This window comes from Crocodylus siamensis, chromosome 10 (assembly GCF_052110815.1).
Source record: "Crocodylus siamensis isolate JL-2025a chromosome 10, ASM5211081v1, whole genome shotgun sequence".
Lineage (NCBI taxonomy): Eukaryota > Metazoa > Chordata > Crocodylia > Crocodylidae > Crocodylus > Crocodylus siamensis.
In genome coordinates this window covers 29625621-29642804 of record NC_143404.1, presented here as the reverse complement: position 1 = coordinate 29642804, position 17184 = coordinate 29625621, and the positions used below count along the sequence as shown (strand labels likewise).

Here is a 17184-nt window from a genome sequence, read left to right as displayed (position 1 = left end):
TTCTTCCTCACCACATCACCAACCCCTAACCTTGGCTCAGACGGTCCTATGTTATTTCTTAACTAGAAGAATATAAGCATGTAAAAGAAAATCTGTTTTGCACAGGCAGTTCACAACCATTCATTTAATTGACAGTGAATAACAGCAAGTGCCTTGCTAAATATAACACACAATAGAAAATAAACTGTTCACATGCAAATTTTGTTTAGATTTATTTCAAGATAAATGGTAGTGGATTCTATTCTGAGTATAGCAAATTGAGGGAGAGGAATTAGGTTAAAACCCTTTTTCTAAGGCCATTAAATACAGAAACAATGAGTACACTGTATTTTGTTATATGTAAATTAACTGTCCGTTATCATTCATTTCCCTTTAGTAAAATAGGATAAGATGACACAAATATGATTGACAACTTGGGATTCCTCCAGAAATGTTCAAATCAGACAACTTAAAGTAACTAAAATGAATGCTGTCATCTAAGAAGATCTTTCTCCAGATTCATTTGTCCCATGGGCATTACAAAAAACATTACGACCTTTCTCAACATAACAGCATAAGTACTGTACTATCTTGTGAATAAATTCTGCTTGGTTCTTTTGGAGTGAATTCAGGTGGAAAAAAATCCATAAAAGGACTAACATCACACAGCATTCCCATCTCTGACTGGATGATATTCAAAGTACTTGTTTTCAGCTGTCTCCTCAGTGTATCAGTTTCTATAATGGCAATCCCTCCAGCCTACTCAGGTATATAAGCTCAGATCCATGTAGTTTCTTTTATGGTAACTTCCAGATCAGACTTTACAAACAGAGCTCTTACCTATTTGTGTATAGTCATTAAAAATCTTATAATGTAAGCTAGCAGCTTGGCCAACATTTGTCTACTAGCTATCTGTGGAGCTACTTCCAGAAATAGATGCAACTCAGGGCTCCGAGCAGTATGGCACTTGAAAAGCTATATGCATTTACGAAATACCATCTAAACGTGAATTCACAGAATTATTTCCCTAAATGGAAGACCCAAAATGATTGGACGGAATATATGTAGATTATTATAGAAGAGCAAATCACTTACTGTTTGGAATTAGTATGCATTAAGTGACTGAGGGAAACAAAGAAGCCAAAAGTTAACACACACACACACACACACACACACACACACACACACACACACCTGGCCCCTCTCCCCACTGCAACATGATATTGGAGTAAGTATAATGCCTAACACAGTTTTAGCCCATCACACATTTCAAATAATGTCAGCACTGAATGATAGCTCAAGGAATTTAAATTTATTGCAATTATTTTACTACCAATCTGCCTTTCCCCTTTTTTTTTATTTTTAGTAGAGCTAAATGGTGAATGTGTCAGCAGGTATCTCAATTTATCATTGTAAAACTGCAAGAATTCAGAAGTTTGAGCATGTTAGCTTTATCTTCTTTGCTAAGGTTACAGATATCCACAGAGGTGTGCTTAAAATAGATATTTGAAATGGATCTATATTCAAATTAGAATTCAAGTAAAATATTTCTATAACAGGTGGACAACAAAAACAGAAAACCCTAAGGTTTGCAGAGGTTTGTGTCATATGTTCAGAAATACATTTTACATCCCAGAATTGGAGCTTTCAAGTCTACCACTTTCTTTTGAACCATTAAATAGAATTTGGAGTGGCGGGCTCAGAGTTCTAATGCAGAGTTCAGAGACAAACGTCTGTACCCTCCGACTATTAATTTTTGCGATTCTTCTCTTTCTTGTTCTTGTTTGAAAAATCAACACTAAGGAGATCTTTTTGGGGGGAAAAATCTACACAAGCCAAGAGTCTTAGCTTTGTTTCACAGAAGAACACGTGTTTGAGCTAAGTTGACCTCTTAAAGTGGACTACTTTAGTGTCTGCTAGTTTGTTATGTTACCAAAACTGATCTGTTTCTGGAACGCTCAGAGTCATATGAACAAAAATGAATTTTAATGAACAGTAATTAATTTGATGTCACTTCATTTTCTATTATTTTCAAACTGAGAAGAAATTTATGTTGGAGATCAGGAAAACCCTTCTCACTACGAGGGTGACCAAGTAGTGGCACAGGCTACTGAAAATGCCTGGAAATTTTCAAGAAGGTGTTGAACAGATATTTGATGAAAATGGTTTAGTCAGAGACCATTCAGCCTTGAGCAGGGGGGCTAAACTAGATGACCTGATGAAGGCCCTTCTAGCCTTACTTTTCTGTGAAAGAGTAAAAAGATTCAAACTCTTCCATTAATATAATGAGAGAAACAACATTTTACATTTGGTCATTACTATGCATGGGATGTACTGGGAACAGAAAATACTAATATGAAGTGATACAAAGACAAAAGCATATGCACGCATCCACACATTCAGGCACCTGCATTTGCAGCAGCTCAAACAGCAGTGGCACAAATTTGTGCCGAAGATTTGTGCCTCAGCACATGTTCCTGAACATGCACTCTGGTGTGGGACAAGTTGTGCCACTTGAGGCAAACTGATCCTGCCCAGCTCCTCCCGGATCTTTGACCAGGAGGAGCTAGAGTCTGGGGCCAGCACCAATGCATCAGCAGTATAAGAAGCTGCCCTGGCTAGCAGCTCAGGGAGTTTCTGAGGCCCAGCCAATTGGTATCTGGGGATACTAGCCCCTTGTGCCAGCTGGACTGCTGGAGCAGCCTTAACCTAGAGTGGCCCCTGCACCCTTTACCCACTGCAATAGTCTGGCAGTGGGGGCTGCTGCCTGGTTGTGACCTGCTGCCACCTGCAACAGCATCCACCCCCTTGGACCTGTGACCCCATGGCTGTGCACCTGCCTGGACTGTGGTACGGGCACTGTAGCAGAGCCACCCACACCTCTGGGACAGCTGCCAGTGGGCCGTGGCTGTACAGTTGGCCTTTGAGCGGCACTGCTGTCATGTCTTCTGGTGCCCCCACTCTGCCATGGGGCAGCTACTGCTCAGATGTGCTCTTTGCAGTGGCCCACTTTGAACCATTGAAGCATGTCCCCCTTACCCCAAATGGCCAGGAGGTCAGCTACCTCATCTGCCCTCCAACTGGGACCCTGTTGCTGGCTCTGGGCCATCGCCTCTGCCCGGGTCTTGCCACTCACCTCACCACCAGAGAGCCTGGTGTTCCCCATTTAAAAATTGCAAATTCTTTGATAAGAAACTCAAATTCTCTCATGAAAATAACCAAAATCCATGTTCTTCCATGATTAAAATGAAATATCACTATATAGAGAGAAATCAGTTGGGCAATGTTCTATTGATATATTTACCATTTCAAAGCAATTTGGAAGCCTACTGATGCCTCTATCATCATAATAAAATTAATTCTAAATATCTATATACTTTGGTGTTTGCTTTTTGGGGGTTTTTTTGTCATAGAAAAATCAGAGCTGCCCCTGCCCACTTCACTCATCAGGAAGTTGGGTGCTGCGCAGCACTGATATGTTGGTTCCCTCCCGCTGCCCTTGCCCCTCACTTCTGACCCACAGCCCCTGCCTGCCCCCACTTGCTGCCCACCCCTGGCTGCAGCTCTATCCCTGCACCAGGGTACGATTCCAGCTACAGCTGTACCACCCACTGCTTAGTGGCTCTGAGCAGAGCCAGCCCTTGCTGTCTACTCCCTGCACCTGTGCCCAGGCCCCAGGATCCCCATGCCATTTCTGGGCAGCCCTTTACAGTCTCATGGACTGGGCTACCCTCCTCTGCACAGGTTGCTTAAGGGTGCAGGGGGCTCTAAGCCTGGCTTTGGGGGCCTCTCCTACCTGGAGCACTCCCCCACCCTGACTCCTGACCCCCATCTCTCCCTCACACACGCCCCCCTGCTGCCACAGCTCCTGCCAGCAGGTCCTGTCCCATCCCATCCTGTTTGGTGGCCGGGCATGCAAGGTGTAATTTGTGGGGAGGATGTGGGAGATATGGAGCTTGTGGATGTGGAGCTTGTGGCTGGCTATGTGGGTGGGGATTTTATGGGGGTAGTTCAGGGGTGTGGGGTTTAGGTATATTCTGGAGGACTGCTCAAGAGGTGTGGGTGCCCTGCCTGCCCCCCTACACGGTGCACAGCCTCGCACACTCAGCTGGCTGCCCCGCCCAGCTTGTCCCACAGCCCCTCCACAGCAGCACCATCCTGTGCTGCCATCAGGGCATTCAGGGCCTGCTGCTCACTGACAGACTCCTGGCAGCATGGCACAGCCGCTGCTGTCTGTTGTCAGATTGGCATTGCATGCAGGGGCTGTGAACCCTTGGGCCTGGCTGGTTCTTGCCCTCATGTGGCTTCAGGGTAAAATCAACCTTAAACTCTTTAGTGTTCCTCCCAAGTGAATTAGTGGCATATAAAAGATTCCTGAGTGACAGCCCAAAGGACTACATTACAACAGACACACTTTTCGTGGTTTTTCTGCCACAGTCCCTCAACCCTGTCCTGAAAAAAATAGGTCAGAAGACACTTCAGGTATCTTCAACAGAGAACCATTCTAGAAAGGATAGTATTTCAGGACAGCCAATGGAAAATCATTTCTGGAAAGGACAGTTTTATGGTTGAAGAAAATGAAGGCCATTCAGGAAACATACTATATTCACACCCTCAGACTTAGGGCCTTGTTCATATTACACTGAACACTGCACAAATGTTGACAGTGTTAATGTTAGCTCAGGTCTGGAGCAGTCACACATTCAAGGCCAGCAAGGGCTTGGATAACTGAAAGGTAATAGTCCCACCTCCTCCAATTTGGGGCTTCCACTCTTTCCTCCGTGTCCCTTCCCCATCTAGTTGTGGCTGCCGGTGCAGTCTATCCCAAGGGAACAAACAGGGAAGGGTTAATCTGCCTGTCCAGCCCTCACTATGGATTGCTGCTCTTCTCTGGGCTTAGCCCATGCAGAGAACAACAGTGGCAGTGAGGATGGCCAGCCAGGTAGGTTAACCCTTTCCTGGCTGCTCCCCTGAAGCAAACAACAGGAAGCCACAAGTAGGTGAGGGGAGGAGGGAAGAGAGGCAGCGAGCAGGGATCTGGGGTACTACACAGGGTGGGAGGGACAATATGGCTCCAAAGCAGGCCAGCACAAGGGGGGGTCAGGTACGGTGTTTACACTAACATGTAGCCTAGAGTTGCTACACCTTAGTGCTCCATGAGCACAGCAGCATGGATCAGAGATAGACTCATAGAAAATTAGGGTTGGAAGGGACTTCCATCTAGTCCAACCCCCTGCTCAAAGCAGGATTATCTCCAACTAGATCATTCTAGCCAGGGCTTTGTCAAGCTGGGCCTTAAAACCTTGACAACCTGCTCCAGTGCTTCACCACCTTCCTAGTGTGAATGTTTTTCCTAATATCCAACTTAAACCTCCCTTGCTGCAACTTGAGAACATCGCTTCTTTTTCTGTTATCTGTCACCATTGAGAACAGTCTAGCTCCATCGCCTTTGGAACCACCCTTCAGTGCTGTTAGTTATCAAATCCCCTCTCAGTCGTCTCTTCTGTAGACTAAATTCTCTCAGCCCTTCTCATAAGTCATGCAACTCAGACTGCTTCCAGACTACTGTACCATGCAGGGCAGTTTTGGGAGAAGGTGAACAGTTCTCAGTGGGGAAAGAACAGGTTAGGAATCAGCTGCCTAACCATTTTTGTTGCTTTCTGCTGAACTCTCTCCATCTTGTCCACCTTTTTTTTTTTTTATAGCAGGGTCCAAAACTGGACCCAGTACTCCAGACATGGCCTCACCAGTGCAAAATAGAGGGGAATAATTATTTTCCTTTATCTGCTGGCAACACTCCTACTAATGCAACCCAGTATGGTGTTAGCCTTTCTTCTCAACAAGGACACACTGCTGACTCCTTTTCCAGTTATTGTCCACTGGAACCTGCAGGTACTTTTCTGCAGAGCTGGTGCATGGAGTTCTTACACTTGTCATTGTTGAACCTCATGAGAGTTGTTTTGGCTTAATTCTCCAACTTGTCTAGGTCTGTCTGAATCCTAGTCTTACCTTCCAGCATATCTACTATACCCATAGCTTGGTGTCATTCACAAATTTACTTAGGGTGCACTCCATCCCATCTCCCAGATAGTTAATAAAAATATTGAACAAAACCAGCCCCAGGACTGACCCCTGGGATACTCCACTTGATTCCCACTGTCAACTAGACACTAAACCATTGACTACTACCCTCTGAGCCCAATGATCCTTCCAGCTTTCTGTCCACCTTACAGTCCATTCATCCAACCCAGACTTCCTCAGCTTGTTTGCAAGAATTCTGTGGGAGATGGTATCAAAAGCCTTGCTAAAGTCAAGATATCTCATGTCTACTGCTTTCTCTGCATCCACAGAGCCAGTCATGTCATCATAGAAGGCAATCACTACACTTGCATATGTCAAGCTTTACTAAATAGTCCCTAACCTGTTCTGTCACCACTGTGGACTGCTCACCTTCTCCCAAAACTGTGCTGCCAGGTGCAGGAGTCTGGAAGCAGACCTTGCCTGTGAAGACCACGGTAAAGAAGACATTGAGTACTTCAGACTTTTCCTCATCATCTGCCTCCCCCAGTTCAGCAAGGGATCCACACTTTCCCTGATCTTCCTCTTGTTGCTAACATATTTATAGAAACCCTTCTTCTTACCCTTCACATCCTTTGATAGCTGCAACTCCAATTGTGCTTTGGCCTTCCTGATTTCAGCCCTGCAAGCCCAAGCAATATTCTCATACTCCTCCCTAGTCATCTGTCCAAGCTTACACTTTTTGTAAGCTTCCTTTTTGTATTTAAGGTCACTGAACAGTTATCTGCTAAACCAAGCTGGTTGCCTACCATATTTTCTATTCTTTCTGCACATCAGAATGGTCTGCTCCTGTGCCCTAAGATTTCATTAAAATATAACCAGCTCTCCTGGATTCCTTTTGCCCATCAAACTGGCTTTCCCAGGGACCCTGCCCATCAGTTCTCTGAGGAGGTCCAGGTCTCCTTTTCTGAAGTCCAGGGTCCATACTCTGTGGTTCTCCTTTCTTCCTTTTGTCCAGGTCCTTAGCTCCATCATCTCATAGTCATCTAATGCCAGATAATCCTACCCTGGAGTAGCATAAGTCTGAGATGCATAACAACTGCTTAAAACTAGTTTTGGGTGTTAATGTATGGAAAATCCAGGGGTTAAGAACTCCAGAAGCCACCCAAAATTACCATGTAACAAAGCCCTTAGTTAATTGAATTAATCTAGGCCAGATTTTTGAGGATACCTATTTGGAATGGTCTAGACACCTCAGTTTCCAATGAAGCTTCTCCAAAAATCCTCTCTGTACATCATTTTTCTCATTTGTGAAAAGGGGAGAATTGCCTACTGCAGGTAGTTTATGTTTATTTTATTGATCTTTTAAATGTACTTCAATTAACATTTTTAATATTACACTTCTTTAACCAAGGTAGTGAACTGCTGAGGCTTCAGAGGCTACCAGACAGCTTTCTGAGGGAAAGAACTTGAATCATAGATATGATATGCAAATGGATCTGTAAACTATTTTCCAAGTCAAAACACTGTTTTTAGCAAAGAATTTATAAGAAATATTGCTAAAACGGATTTTCTATAGAAATAATTCACTGAAAGAATACTACTCTTTTGAAATTAGAAGAGCTACCATATGAGGGAAGGGACTATGGTTTACTATAATAAAGATGGAGTGAAATTCCAAATGAAAAGGCAGGTTCAGATTAGCATCTGTACATAGTATTTTCTACAATCTACATAAACACACACATACACATACTACATGTATACTATCAAGTTGGCCTTGTGAATATCAGAAATAAAAGCACAGATCTTCATAAGCCAAATGAAAACTTCCATACATACAGAAGGTAGCGTGGGAAAATGTTTTCATAAAAAAATGTGCAAACTGCTAGTATGTCTTTTGAGCCCACCTATAAAAACAGCGGTGCATCCTTTCTCATTCATTTAGGGCATCTGCAGACATTTGCAGAAGCTGATCTATGATCAAGCAGCTTACTTTAAGCTGAGTGGTTGTACTGGGTTTGCACTTGTGCACATATTCACCAGTGCCTAGAGCTTTGCCAGGAGCGTGATCTAAATTGGGGTGCAGGGAAGGGCTGGAGGGATGGGTGGGTGAAAAGACTGCATGGGGGGGAGGGCATTGTCCATCTGCAGAGATGGTGGGGGAGAAGCAGGAATAGTCAGAGGGCTACCAAATCCCCTGGTTAGGGTGGTGGGGGAGGGGGTGGAGGGAGGAAAAGCATAGCCCTTGGGCTAGGGTGAGGAACTGGTCCTCCCCAGCCTTGGTGCTGCACTCCAAATGTGTACACACATTTGCTTAAATTAGGCATGGGTTAGCCTGATCTACATCTCCTTAAGTGATCTAAGTTAGATTGGGCTGGCCATTTTTTGTCCAGTCTAAACTCCCCAAGCATATGTACATTTTCGCACTTAGATTGACCTAACCCTAGTTAGGTCACTCTAAGTGTAATGTCTGCTTGTACGCTTAAAGGTTTGGTATGAGATATACGCTTGATCTGAGCCTTCAAGAGGCCAAGAAGCAAATGAAAAACTGGTGAAAAACTGACACGAAGTACCCATTTAGCAAGTTCACTTTTTCCTGGGCGTGAGTTGCCCCATCTGGTTTAGCAGGGGTCCACTGATGCCCTTGCTTTTCCTCTGGCTCCCCACATATCTAAAAAAGGACTTTTTATTTTTCTTGGTATCTGTAGCTAGCTGGAGTTCCATCACAACCTTGGCTTTCCTGATTTGCTCTCTACAAGTCCAGACTAAAGCAGAGTATTCCTCCTTGGTGGCGGTTCCAGTCCTCCATCCTTTGTAGGTCTTCCTTTTAAGATGCAGGAGGTCCACCAGTTCCCTGGAGAGCCAAGGGGGCTGCTGTGCCCTTTTGCTGCCTTTCCTCCAAGACGGGATGGACTGTGCTTGCACATCCAGAGTTGCTCCCTTGAGGAGCAACCACTCGTCCCGAACTCCCTTCTCCATTGGGTTGTGGCCTTTTAGGGCCTCTCTGATAAAAGTCTTCTTAGCTTGTCAAAGTCAGCTTTCCTGAAGTCGAGGACTTCTGTATTACTGACTGACTTGCCAGCTTTACGGAAGATGGTGAAGGTGATCCGCTCATGGTCACTGTCACCCAGCTTCCCTTCTATTGTTAGGTTGCTGATTAGGTCATTCCTGGTTGCCAGTATGAGGTCGAGCAGTGCGTTACCTCTTGTTGGCCCGTAGACTTCTCGCATCAGATAGAGGTCATCCACACATGAAAAAAAGCTTTGCAACCACTCAGATTTGGCCGAGTGCTCCTCCCACGAGATATCTGGGTAGTTAAAGTCTCCCATGACAACCATACACTGGGACTGTGTGGCCTCAGCCAATTCCCTGGTGAACTCCTGGTCAAGGTCTTGACTCCGGGTAGGAGATCTGTAGTAGACCCTCACCATAGTATCCCCTGTGCCATGTTCCCCATGGATTTTAACCCAGAGGGTCTCAAGTTGTCCACCATGGGCGCCAATGTCAGCTTACAATGATGCGTAGCTTTCCTTGATATAGAGAGCTATACCCCCACCCCTTTTATCCCCTCAATCCCTCCTGTACAGGGTATAGCCATCTATACCCATGGTCCAGTCATGGGTGGAGTCCCACCAGGTCTCTGTTATCCCAATAACATTGTAGTTTTTTGTATTAAGGAGGAGAACAAGTTCCTCCTATTTATTCCCCAGGCTCCTGGCATTTGTGTGTAGACACCCAAGTGTCCCCTTAGGGGCCCTTGCCTTGCCTACATTTTATTCCAGGGCTGGGGCTCAGGTAGGGTCTCTTATGTGCCTTGGCCTGCTGGCTTTGCAAGGGCCACTCAGTGAGCCAGCAGTGGCAGTAGTCCCCCCATTCCCCGACAGGCTTAGTTTAAAGCCCAGTGGAGCAGGTTAGCCAGTCTAGTTGAGAAGAGCCTCCTCCCCAATGGAGAGAGGTGGAGGTCATCCCTTCCCAACAGCTCGCTGCCTCTCTCCAAAGAGCAGACTGTGGTCATGGAAGCCAAAGCCTCGCCAATGACACCAGCGCCGCAGTCTTTGGTTGACTAATTGCTAAATTGTCTCCTGGGATTAGAAGAAAACCAACACTAACACAACTGGAAATTGTGTCTGTGCATCAAAACAACTAGAGAATAAAAATCACGCAATGTTATATCTATCTGTATATAATACCACAGAAATCTTGGAATTTATAACTGTAATGAAGAGTAGCATACAGCTCTTTATCACTTAATATGGACTAAGGTTAATGTCCCTTTCTGGAGAAGTATTATAGTAACCTTATTAGCCAGCAACCAAGAAATATCAATAATTTTGATGTTTACTGTAATGCAATGAAACAAGAGAGAAAAAAAGGAAACTTGTTCCACTATGTTTTAATAAACCATTACTTATTTGCCCTTAGGCAGTAACTCATAATAAGCTAAACTGGCACTAATTTGGTAGCAACTATGGTCTAATAGTATTTAGTAGATAAAATGTGGTTACAAAATAGAAATTACAGATTTACTATAGGTGACTTAAAGGAAGACTAAATGCCATAACAGTATAGTCCTCCATGGGGGAAGAACAAGAATCCCAGGAAAATAAGCTAATTTACCCATGCAGTTTCTCTGTCAATGATGGCAAGCTTCTATACCAGCTGCACCTATATGTAGGCCTTGTTGTTGCTTTTAAGTTCTCTTTTTCCCTATTCCTACTTTGATAAACAATACTTTCACTGGAGAACACTGTATACATGATTGATCATTACACGCATACACACACACTAACTATAGGGACTGAATTCAGTGAGACTGCTGAAAAATCCCAGTCTGTACATAGGAAGATGAAGCCAGGAACTTGTTCTCAGAGCAATAATTGCATAATTAAACTTGGAGAGAAGTAAGAGAGTATTACCTGTGGGTATGTGTATGTGGCCTCAGATAAACCAGACATAACATGTAGCTATAGCTACTTAAAATCTTGGAGCACTGACAAATTGAAGATGATGTGCTGAACAGTATAACCTCTAATTCACGTGACTATACAGCACACAAAGTTAAATGGTGAAAATATCAAAAGCAATCCCATTCCTGAACTCCTAGCTGCATCAGACATACAGTAAAGTTTTTGCTTCAGACAGAATCAAGCATAAGATACATTTCAAAAATCAATAAATAGGGAATATTTGTAGTTAGCCTGGGAGTGTTTAGCCTGAATCGACATTCTCCAGTACCAAGATGATATAAAACATAAGGTAAGAAACAAAAAGGAAGGAAATAAAAATATGTTGATAAAATACAGCAATATAAATTTGTTTTTATACTCAATAAATCAATGAGAAAGACAGCATGAAATAAACATCTGTCATTAATATAGAGATCAACAATAACCATTAGCCATCAAACAGGACACTTGCTTCAATGACTACCATTTGAATCCTCTGGAACAGAGCCACTGTGCTCATTAAGCAGTAATGACTGAGGCATACAGCATTTCCTGAGGATTAATGAATGGATGTCCAGGGGAAAATAGAGTGGAGGAGAGTAGATAGCCTGAAGCAAGAGAGAAGGTCATTAACCCCTGGCAGTCATCAATCCCCATTAAATGTACTGTTCCAAAGTCATTATTGTTATTAAACGATGAATGTTAAGAACAGGCCATATGAATATTGCAGCAATCAGGCTTAGGTTGGAACATGCAACTCATTTCTACAGAACTGCCCATCAGAATGCTTCATATTCTATTCAAGACATGCTAAAGATTATACTGTAAATGCTGCATCACGTTACGAATAACTAGTAAGAATAAGAACCATTAAACATCTTGTGCACCTCATCTGCACATACATTTTTTGAGGACCTCAGAATCTGTGAAAAGAACACCTGGCTCCAGTCATGACTGCGGGGTTAATTAGCACATGGATGTTTTATGGGGGGAGAATCTGGAGTACACATACATACTAAGCAGTGCTGCGCTGTGGAGTCACCATGGCCTGAAACACGGTTGGCACTGCTGGAGCCCAGGCCAATGAACTATATGGTAAATCATGAGTCTTTTGGCTTTGCACTAATGTCATGCATAGTTGTAGGTACAAAAGTGATGCTTAAAAGTGTGTTTATGGAGTACCTGTGCTAAAACTTGCAGCAGTTTCAAAAGAGGTAAGCTGCATCAGTTCTGGATGAACTAAGTCTATGGGTACCTGTAGTAATATTGCTATATGCAAGTTACTACAAGTATATTTATTTTTAGGTCAGTGTTTTCAGATTTGCTCCTCACTTTCATGTGCTCAGGGAGAGCAGGGTCTGATAGTAAGGAGAGGGGGAAGGGGCTGCCAAGGGAAAAAGTTGGGGTAAAGCCAAGAGCAAAGGCAATACCTGACCTCCCAGATTTATCTTCCCTGTTGAAGGCAAACCTCCAATAATTAGATGCTATACCTGGAAAATTATAATAAGTTCATAGATTTTCCATATATAGAATCTAAATATTGGGGTGTTTCATAGATTATAAGGCCAGAAGGGACCTTGGAAGATCATCGGGTCCAGCCCCTTGTACCAAGCAGGAAAGATAACTGGAGGTCAGGTGACCTCAGCAAAGTGACTGTCTAGTCTCCTCTTGAATATTTCCAAGGAAGGTGATTGCACCACCTCTGGAGGTAGCTTATTCCACAGTCTGGACACCCTGACTGTGAAGAAGTTTTTCCTAATGTTGAGCCTGAATTGGTCTTCCAGGAGTTTGTGGTCATTAGTCCTGGTTTTCCCCTTGGGTGCCCTGGTGAGCAGTTGCTCATGAAGCCCTAGATGTATTCCCCTAGTATAGCAATAAGCTGCTACCAGGTCCCCTCTCAGCCTTCTTATCTTCAGGCTGAGGAGTCCCAGATCTCTCAGCCTTTCCTCATATGGCTTCCTGTGTAAGACTCTGATCATATGGATAGCTCTTCTTTGGCCTTTCTCAAGCTTGTCCACATCCTTGTTAAAGTGCGGTGCCCAAAACTGGATGTGGTACTCCAGCTGCGGTCTCACCAGTGTTGAGTAGAGCGGAAGACTCACCTCCTTGGTTTTGCTGGAGATGCATCAATTGATGCATGCCAGAGTATTAATTGCCCTACTGGCTACAGCATTGCACTACCAGCTCATATTCATACTGTGGTCTATTATTACCCCCAGGTCCTTTTCATTCATGGAGCTGGTCAGTTTGGTGCTGCCAAACCTGTACGTGTGTTGGAGGTTGCTCATCCTGAGGTGGAGCACTTTACATTTCTCGATGTTGAACTTCATCAGATTATGCTACCCTGCCTAGGTCTCCCTGTATCTGTAGCCTATATTCAAGTGTGCCCACGCTTTCCCATAACTTGGTATCACCCGTGAACTTGCCCAGTGAGCTCTTCACCCCCACATCCAAATCATTAATAAAGTTGTTGAAAAGTACTGGACCACAAACCAAACCCTGCAGGACACCGCTGCCCACATCTTGCGTTGTCTTATAATCAGGGTTGTCTTCCATTTGACGCAGTTTACACCCTGGTGCACTCATTCAGCAGTTCTCATGCACTTACACTCAGCAAGTGGAACTGCAGTCTAAACAAGCACTGCACTCAAATTCATACACTGAAGAATACTGAAAGTAAAAGCATCTGTCTTGAAGGTCAAATGGTAGGGAAGATTCTCATGTTAAGAGATGGCATGTAGTCTGACTAGGTCAAAGGCACACGTTCAATGCAATTTACCACACTGGCATCTACAAAATGTATGTGGCAATTCACACAGACATCCTAAAGCTGTTTTCTTTACACATTATGTTTTACCATAATAGCCATTAAATAAAAATGTATCAAAAGGTTGCATACTACATCATGTGACTACCCGTCATATGGGATCACAAGATCCCTCAGTACATACGCTTATACTCTATAGCTCTATATTGGTTTACAAATTGTGTAGACCCATGGCCTAAATAAAATAATGATAATTTGTAAAATAGTAACTACAATCAGTTGATATTAAGCACCCACATCTTTCTCATATACTTCATGCTACATTATATAAATACATAAATGTTAACCTCATACTTCTATGCCGGTATTTTTATTTTCATTTTACAGATGTCCAAACCAAAACACAGAAACATTAAAGGCAAAACCTGCATTGGCTTATTTTCAAGCACATTCTGAATATCTATACCTCCAACAGAATTATTACCATAAATGAAATGTTGAAGTACAATAGTATGCTTTTTTTAGCACTGCCAGTTTTGAAAGCAATAGCTATGTCCACAAAAGTACAACTGGCCACTAGCCTTCTTAAAAGTTTACTTTAAATGAGTTTCTCAGCATATGTTATCACATCTACTAAAATTTTAACAGGATAGGAAATCATAAGTCAAGGTCGATGCTCATATTTGATTAATATTCATAGCTCATATTGAATACTCATTTGCAGAGAGGTATATGAACAATTTGAACAGCAACTGGTTGATGCGTACGTTCTCATTTGCAGAGAAGAAAAAATAAATTAGCATCTAAGAGAAGAATATAATAAAACTCTCATGTCAATTGAGTTCTCATGCCTTTGACACTGTTTCTCACCCCATGCTCATAAAAAAACAAGGCAACTCTGGCATCGATACCTACACAGTCAGATGGGTGGCAAATGGCTTGATGGTCGCACCCAGACAGTGGTGGTGGATGGCTTGTTTTCGACCTGGAGGGATGTGGGTAGTGGAGTTCTCCAGGGCTCGGTCCTTGGGCCTGTGCTATTCAACATCTTTATCAGCGACTTGGCGGTGGGCATGGAAAGCATGCTATCCAAATTCGCTGATGACACAAAGATGCGAGAAGTGGGCACACTAGAGGGGAGGGACAGTATCTAGGTAGATCTAGACGGGTTACAGAGGTGGGCAGATGAGAATAGGATGGAATTCAATGCAGACAAGTGCAAGGTACTGCATCTAGGGAGAAGGAACCTGCAGCATACCTATCAGCTGGGGAACACCCTTCTCAACAACACAGTGGCTGACAGGGATCTTGGAGTCAATGTTGACTCCAGGATGGACACGATCTGCCAATGCAAGGAAGTGGTCAGTAAGGCTAACCACACCTTGTCGTGCATCTACAGATGCATCATAAGCAGATCTAGGGAGGTGATCATTCCCCTCTATGCAGTGCTGGTCAGGCTGCAGTTGGAGTACTGTGTCCAGTTGTGGGCACTGCACTTCAAGAGGGATGTGGCTAACTGTGAGAGGGTCCAGAGGAGGACCACTTGCATGGTCAGGGGGCAGCAGGCCAGGCCCTATGAAGATAGACTAAAGGGCCTGAATCTATTCAGCCTCCACAAGAGAAGGCTGAGAGGGGATCTGGTGGCCATCTATAAACTCACCAGGGGGACAAGCAGAAAACAGGTGAGGCTCTGTTCCCCTGGGCACCACCTGGAATAACAAGGAATAACAGCCACAAATTGATTGAAAGCAGGTTCAGGCTTGATATCAGGAGGCACTACTTTACAGTTAAGGCTGCCAGGCTCTAGAATGGGCTTCAAAGAGAGGTGGTGCTCTCCCCTATCTTGGGGGTCTTCAAGAGGAGGTTGAATAGATATCTGGCTGGGGTATTATGATCCCAACACTCATTCCTGCCTGGGGCAGGGGGTCAGACTTGATCATCTGCTCAAGTCCCTTCCAACTCTAGAAACTATGAAACAATCTTCTTGACATCTGAAATTTGCTGACTATGTAGCTGGATAGATACAAAATGAACTGGATGCCAAGATTAAGCACAGCACCACTGTCATGAACCCAGTACCCTGCACATGTAATTTCAGCTCTGATAGCTTGCATGCCAACAGATTTTTAACTGGTCATTAAGAAAAAAAATCTCATTAGAAAAGGACCATAAAATACGTATTATGTGATAAATTATAAGACAATGGTAGTTTTGTGCCAAGTTTACAGTGTTGGGCTGGAGGAGTAGGAGAATGGGGAGAATGTTGTTCATGGTTAATTTTTATTATAAAACTGACTACACCTGTCAAAGATGGTTATGCCAACCTTGGAATGTTTTTAATTCTTGAATGGGGGTGAGCAGTTATGTTAGCTGGTAAGTCACTTAATGAGTTTTGGTGTGCTGTCAAGGCCTGCACACATAAAATCTTTTAGATAATATAATTTTCACAAATTATAGACAAAAAATACATATACTAACAATCAAAACACTTGTTATAAGACATTTACATTTAATTTCAAAAAATAATTTTGTTCGCAATTTTTTTTTGAGTAATGTATATAGAAGCGATTACATAATATCTCAAAATAAAGCCTCTTGTAAATTGTGTGTGGGGGTGTGCATGTGCATGGGGAGAGCTGACCTTGCACTAGGTCCCAGGAACTGGCCAAGGGTGGGGGAGGAAGGGTGAGGGTCACGGAGTGTGTGCAGCCCACCCCTCACATCCAGCCCACAGCTGCCCGCGTGGTGCTCTACATGGGGCTGAGTACTCCACACTCCTGTCTGCACCTGCCAGCCCTGACCCCGGCCAGTGTGCACAGCTTCCTGGCAGAGTTCCCTCTAAGCTGCGCAGGCATGCTCATGCCGCACTATCAGGCATGCCTGTGCAGCTGTGCTCATAACACAACTTAGAGGTAACGCTGCTTCCTGGTGGATTTAGTCAACTGGCAGGTGCCTGCTCGCTGGCCAGACCAAATCAGTTGGCAGGCCAGATTTGGTCTGTGGGCCAAATTTTGCCCACCCCTGTCCTAGAAAGACAGAATAGATTAATTATCAAAATGCAAAAGTGAATTCATTTGATAGCAGATGGCTATAGAAAAAAGGGGGGGTTCCCTATTTTTTGTAAGTACTGAACTGTTATTTCTGTTTTTAACATATACATTGTTTTCTGCTGATTACTATTCTGTTGTCCTGATGGTTTTTTCAGAGAAGTCAGTTTCACTGTGTAACCAAAATGTTTTCAAGGTTTTTTCAAAATATTTGGCATATGAGCAATAAACCAGCTTTATACAGCAGGAAGCTTTAGGCAAACTACTTGCAAGGAGCACATTATAAGCATTCATCACAACCTCAGATTTTACAGCATGCCACTGCATGATTTCAGGAACCCACAGTAATATAAAATATATTTTATTATTTGACAAACTATTATTTGCAATTTTTAAGAAAAATAGAATGTAGGATTGACCCATT

At 43.5% G+C, this 17184-nt stretch overlaps 2 protein-coding genes across 4 annotated transcripts in view; one reads left to right on the top strand and one right to left on the bottom strand.

Moving 5' to 3' along the window:
* The window catches only part of DOCK2 (dedicator of cytokinesis 2), a 514744-nt gene that overhangs the window by 274140 nt on the left and 223420 nt on the right, over positions 1-17184 (bottom strand). The window lies entirely within an intron of this gene.
* INSYN2B (inhibitory synaptic factor family member 2B) overlaps positions 1-17184 on the top strand; it is a 141978-nt gene that overhangs the window by 92034 nt on the left and 32760 nt on the right. The gene's annotated exons all lie outside the window — the stretch shown is intronic.